Genomic DNA, 6,888 nt, shown 5'->3' with positions numbered 1-6,888 from the left:
TTTCTTTATTAAAAAGCAAAACATCTATTTCACATTCTCATACAAGATTAGAGTAAGTCAACAGATGCTGCTTTAAAATAATGGATAGTTGCCAAAGAACCCAGGTAATAAAGTGCACAATCTAACAGCTGTATTTATTACTGTTAATCATGATTTCCATTCATTTAGCTTTAATGAATGAGGCTTAATCCACATCAGCATATTTGCAAATAGTGAGCAAAATTAAATGAACACGCAGAAATTGCATTTGGTGCTCACAGAATTTGGGAGGAAGAAGACCAAGGGACTTGTAGGGGAGGCAGAGAGCCACATGGCAAATCAGCAAGTGACCAGCCTTGAGAGAAGGATAGAACAACCTGGTGTGGTGGTACCCATGCCCAGGCAACCGCTGGGTCATCCTTCCAGATGTCGTCAGCCACGGTCCTGCTCTCACAGATGCCATCTAAGCCTCTGAAATTATCCTGCAGCTTCCCCCATGTCACTCTGAGAGCTTCAGCACTGCCAAAGACAACACTGTCTTTTGAGTTATGCATCAATGTCCTAACATGTGAGTGTGACCCAAGGATTCATCCCCCTCACATCCTGAACAAGGTCTACCTGTCCATATATTTACCTCAGTTTTCACAGGTACAACTCACTCAGCATCTTTGGATATGATTATTTCTCTATACTGCTGTTGAATGTTATGGATAATTTCTTGCTCTATTTCTGAAGGCAACTGCACATCAGTGGCTCGTGAAATTATATAAAGATATCCACTTACCTGAGTGTAATAAATATTTTCCACATGTTGCTGAAGAGCTGAGCTACATCCAATGGCATAATCCCCTGGTCTCACAACCCTACATGGCAAAATTCATGCAGGCCTCAAGTAGCAGTGCCATCACACAAATTAACATGTAGTAGTGTGGCATTTAGCTGCACCATCTGTACTTCAGATGCAAGTGGTCAGGGGGAGTAGACAGTAAAAAGGGCAATGCAGAGCAGCCAGAGCCACCTGAAAAAAAGAACCCAGACAATTAAAAGTTCCACAGAATTTAATTTGAATCTTGTGAGAAAATTTAAAGACAATTGTGAATGCATATGTAACACTTGTAAGTTAATTTTATGAATTCTTGTATAATAGTGGCATAACCATTCATTCTAAAAATATCATGCCATTTATTGAAAGAACAGGCTATGACTCCACTGTGAAAATCTGCACAAAGTTAGTCCAAAAAAAAAAAAAAAAAGGAGTCCCCCAAATATCATCTGGAGACTATTAAACAAAATGACAAGATGGAAATTTCTGAAACTTATGATGATGTGGAGTGCACATGATGTCTGCTAGGAACTAAAAGGTCATATATGAACATGAAAATGTGTGTGTTTGTGAATGCCTGTGTATGTACATATGTGTAGCAAAACAGACCCTATTATTTGTTTAAAATTTGCATCCTCCTTACAAATTTAATGACTTGGAATATATTTCTGGTTTCAAATGTCTTTTCTGTCTTTGCCAGCTCTAGAGGACAGCAACTGAATTGCTTTCCCCTTGCCTTTTGAGGAAGATAACCTTCTATATGTCTCCAGTCTTCAACCAATTCCTGGTTACAATTTGGATTAATTCATTCAAAAATCATTGCATAACAACAAAGCAATGAAAAGCACCTCTGCCTTGCCTGCTGCAAGATTGAAAGGCTGTAGCATTTCCTTTGCTAAACTTGTTTGTATCCCACACCATTTGATTGATTTCCTCTGGAAACAGAAGCAAATAGTATTCCAAGAGACTACTTGTTTCATTCTCACACTCCACCCAGGAAAGGGTTGCAGAGACAGATAACCAAAAAGAGCCCTTGGAGGCTCTGAGTGAGTGCAATAAATGCAGCAATGATTTAAGCACTTTTGAACCTGGAAGCCAATGAATAGTTCCATCTGATAACCAAGAAAACATTTTAGCTTGAATGCCACATCTTTTTCCAGTGCTTGGGGCCCATTAACCCATCGGTAACACACAGTGCACCACGTAGTTCATCCAGCACACTTCTCCTACCCCTTGCACTCTATTTCTCTGGAAGATTTTCTTAATGAATCTTCCCCCCTCTGTGTTCACTGCTTATAATTCACAACTTGGGCCTTTCTGAAGACATAACAATAATCTGGATGCAAAATTAACAAGTAACATTATTAATATGTTACATTTCAATTTTAAATTGCCCTAAACATAATGAGTGCATTCTGCCAAAAAAAAAAAAAAAAAGGTTTGATTTTAGGTTTTAAGGCAGCTGAAAACTAAATCAGAGTACCTTGAAACTCTTGCTTTCAATGTAGGAATTTTGTGTTCTGCAGTATACTTACCTAGTCCTAATTAATTATTCCTTAATCCTCAAAGGTAGAGTATTCCCTAGAATCAGCTGTCAAAAGGTCTTACTATATGAAACAGTGCCAGATGCTTCTTCCCAGTATTACACTGCCAACAGATGGCAAATGCCACAGACATAAATACATGTACATATATAGCTATATCAGCATGTGCGCATTTGTATTCACACATACCTGTTTATGTAAACATGTGAATGCACATATATGTTGCGCTGTTTAACTTTTTGGTTAGTTATACACAGATTTTCTGCTTTGGTAATTAAGGGACATTTACTTTATTTATTTATTTACTTATTTATTTATGAAATACTAATGAGATGAAGAGAGAGACCAGAAACCTCCTCTTTCAAGGAAGAAGATTAGTTGATAATCTGCATCTCAGCCCAGCTGGTAGAGTTCAGCATTTCAAATGAGCTTAACTGAAGGTGAGGGGTTTCGTATGACCACAGCAGAGGCTCAGCTCCTACATTAGGGCATTAGTTCACCTGATTCTCATATCACATGCTATAGATACATCTCCTGTCAGTGAGGATGTGTGTTTTGCAAGAAGGCAAGCAGCCCACAAGGAGCTACTGTTCTCTATTCACTGTCCCTGCTTGTGCTGACAAACTGGTTCTTTTATTTGTTGGTTTATTTGTGTTTTGGCAGGAGCAGTTGGCTGCGTCAGATGTTACATTCAGTCATATGAGGAGCCTGGACACAGACTAGAGAAACTGGTGGGAAATAGATATATTGATATTTCACAGTTTATACTAGGAAAACTTAAATCTTGACTTTAAAATCCATGAACCTTAGTTTGGAAATAGGAACAGAGTGCTCCATTAATTACTTGTCAAGTTGTAGGCTTGGACATCACAGTTTGATTCTGCTTGATCATGTGTGAATCTATGATAAAGGAGCCAGACCCTGGCCATGCATGTACAGAGGCTGGCATCAGAGAAGCTGAGGAGGACAAGATCTGTAGCAGACCTGAATTTGTGCAAAAGCATTTTTACTCTTAGGAGCAGTAACATTCTGCATGGTTACCCACAAGATTTACATTATACCTAGAATGTGCTAAATGGTCAGCTCAAATAACAGTGTTTTGTTTTGTTTTATTTTTATACACACGTGCAGAGAACTTTAGACTGAAAACAAACAAACAAACAAAAATCACTAAAAACACCCCCAAAGATCCCATCTTGTAGGGATGAGCAGATTTCATTTGGTCATGTGGTCCTCTTTCCTAACGAGTGTATTTAACTACTCCTCAAATTAGCTCTCTTATTTCCTCCCGCTTTTACACTCCTGTTCCTTTACTAAAACCCAATTCCCTGCTACCCACCCAATAAGTTCCAGCTTTGTAATTTGTAATCCGTTGGTCCCACAAACCCCTAGAGTGTGTCTGAGTATAATTTTACTATCTACAGTTTTACCGTGTTCTTGGCCTTAGTTTAGTTAGTCCTTTTTCTAATGCCATACCCATTTCTTACCCACCTTGTGGTACCTGGTGGTTGAATAGGGAACTACAGAGAGCACATGAGACACAAGTGCTAAACTCCAGAGCTATCATACCCTGGAGCCACCATGTACAGGGAATATTCATAGCTCATGTTGAAGCCAGTTCAATTGCTCTGCTGTGGGGGTGGTACATGTGCAGTCTGGTCACATGCAGGAGCTGTGAGAAAATGAAGGGTGCATAATCTCCAGAGACTTTTACTGACAAACCTAATTAGGTCATTATGGTGCATGCATAGTCTGTTTGATTTCCACAGGCTTTTGACTTGGGCAGGTCTCTGTAACGTTCCTTAAGAGCAGCACAAAACACATCTAAGACACTGTCCAGCCTCTTGCAAATTATCCAGGCTAAAATTCAAAGCACAAACACTACCAAAACATTTCAAAAACTGTCTCAGAAATCATTTTATTTTATTTTATTTTATTTTATTTTTAGTATAGGTACAGTGAAAATATCTGTCCTTTTCTCTTGTAATCAGCAGTATCATTTTGATTGAAAATTTTCAAACAAAAGTTTGGCTCCAGAAAGCAGACCTCCAAGGGAATGTGCTGGGCTACTTTAGCAATGTTATGCTGCCATGTTTGCCCATAATATTTTTAAAGCCATGATAAATTGAATGGTTGCCTTTCATGACACATCTCAAGTTTCTTTCACTGGAAAAAGATGAGGAAAAGGCAGAGGTGCTTAATGCCTTCTTTGCCTCAGTCTTTAGTGGCAAAACCAGTTGCTCTCTGGATACACAGTACTGGTGGAAGAGGATGGGGAGCAGAATATGGCCCTCACTATCCACGAAGAAATGGTTGGCGACCTGCTACGGCACTTGGATGTGCGCAAGTCAATGGGTCCAGGTGGGATCCACCTGAGGATACTGAGAGAACTGGCGGAAGAGCTGGCCAAGCCACTTTCCATCATTTATCAGCAGTCCTGGCTATCAGGGAAGGTCCCAGTCAACTGTCGGCTAGCAAACGTGACGCCCATCTACAAGAAGGGCCAGAGGGCAGACCCAGGAAACTACAGGCCTGTCAGTTTGACCTCAGTGCCAGGGAAGCTCGTGGAGCAGATTATCTTGAGTGTCATCATACGGCACTTACAAGACAACCAGGTGATCAGGCCCAGTCAGCATGGCTTTATGAAAGGCAGGTCCTGCTTGACGAACCTCATCTCCTTCTATGACCAAGTGACATGCTTGGTGGATGAGGGAAAGGCTGTGGATGTGGTCTGCCTTGACTTCAACAAGGATTTTGACACCATTTTCCACAGCATTCTCCTCAAGAAACTGTCTGCTCATGGCTTGGACTGGCATACACTTAGTTGGGTTAGAAACTGGCTGGATAGCCGGGCCCAAAGAGTCGTGGTGCATGGAGTCAAGTCCAGTTGGAGGCCAGTCACTAGTGGCGTTCCCCAGGGCTCGGTGCTGGGGCCGGTCCTCTTTAATATCTTCATCGATGATCTGGACGAGGGCATCGAGTGCACCCTCAGTAAGTTTGCAGATGACACCAAGTTAGGTGCGTGTGTCGATCTGCTCGAGGGTAGGAAGGCTCTGCAGGAGGATCTGGATAGGCTGGACCAATGGGCTGAGGTCAACTGTATGAAGTTCAACAAGGCCAAGTGCCGGGTCCTGCACCTGGGGTGCAATAACCCCAAGCAGAGCTACAGGCTGGGAGAGGAATGGTTGGAAAGCTGCCAGGCGGAGAAGGACCTGGGAGTGATGGTGGATAGTCAGCTGAATATGAGCCAGCAGTGTGCTCAGGTGGCCAAGAAGGCCAACAGCATCCTGGCTTGCGTAAGAAGCAGTGTGGCCAGCAGATCTAGGGAAGTGATTGTCCCCCTGTACTCAGCTCTGGTGAGGCCGCACCTCGAGTACTGTGTTCAGTTTTGGGCCCCTTGCTACAAGAAGGACTTCGAGGTGCTCAAAAGAGTCCAGAGAAGGGCAACAAAGCTGGTGAGGGGTCTGGAGAACAAGTCCTATGAGGAGCGGCTGAGGGAGCTGGGTTTGTTCAACCTGGAGAAAAGGAGGCTCAGGGGCAACCTTATCGCTCTTTATAAGTACGTTAAAGGAGGCTGTAGCGAGGTGGGGGTTGTTCTATTCTCCCACAAGCCTGGTGACAGGATGAGGGGGAACAGGCTAAAGTTGCGCCAGGGGTGTTTTAGGTTGGATATTAGGAAGAACTTCTTTACTGAGAGGGTTGTGCGGCATTGGAATGAGCTGCCCAGGGAAGTGGTGGAGTCACCAACCCTGGAGGTCTTTAAAATATGTTTAGATGTTGAACTTAGCGATATGCTTTAGTGGAGGACTTGTTAGTGTTAGGTCAGAGGTTGGACTCGATGATCTTAAGGTCTCTTCCAACCTAGACAATTCTGTGATTCTGTGAACTAATTTATTTTAAAAGTGTTAGTACTCCAGTGCTCTTCCCTGCAATGAACAATGCAGGAATATTTTTATACCAAACTGTTAATTACCACCTGTACCATTTATGAGTCAAAGCACAAGACAGGTGTCGTCTGCACAGAAAAAAAAAAAAAAAAAAAAAAAGTCTATTCTTTCAGGGAAGATTGTCCTCTTTGCCAGTTTTATTGGTACATTGGTCTGAAATGTCGGATCCAAGAAGGCATAGGCAGGGCTGCATGCTGTAAAACATCCACTTTCTACCCTATAGTAATGAGTCTGAGACAAAAATCCAGAGTGCTAATCTTCCTTCCTTTGAACATGACTCAGAGACGTAAAACTTTAAATAATTAGGCCCATAAGTCAGATGTACCATAGATGGAAAAATTCACTTATTGGACTGATATGATCCAAGTGTTATTGCAGCACATAAATGCATGCTGGTGGCTGCTGGAATTGGCGTCATGCACAAAGGTTGGCCCTGATGAAGTACGATCCCCAGAAGGGATTGCTGCACAGGTCACAGCACGGACAGGAGGGATGGTTATGTAGGAACACATTACGTCTCATCAGCCCAATAAATTGCTCTATCCCAGTACCCTGTGGTAGTGTTTGATGCTAGTCATTTTAGGGAAGGTACCTT

Source organism: Aythya fuligula, chromosome 3 (genome assembly GCF_009819795.1).
Source record: "Aythya fuligula isolate bAytFul2 chromosome 3, bAytFul2.pri, whole genome shotgun sequence".
In the NCBI taxonomy this organism is placed as follows: Eukaryota; Metazoa; Chordata; class Aves; order Anseriformes; family Anatidae; genus Aythya; species Aythya fuligula.
Note: the sequence above shows the minus strand (reverse complement) of the source record.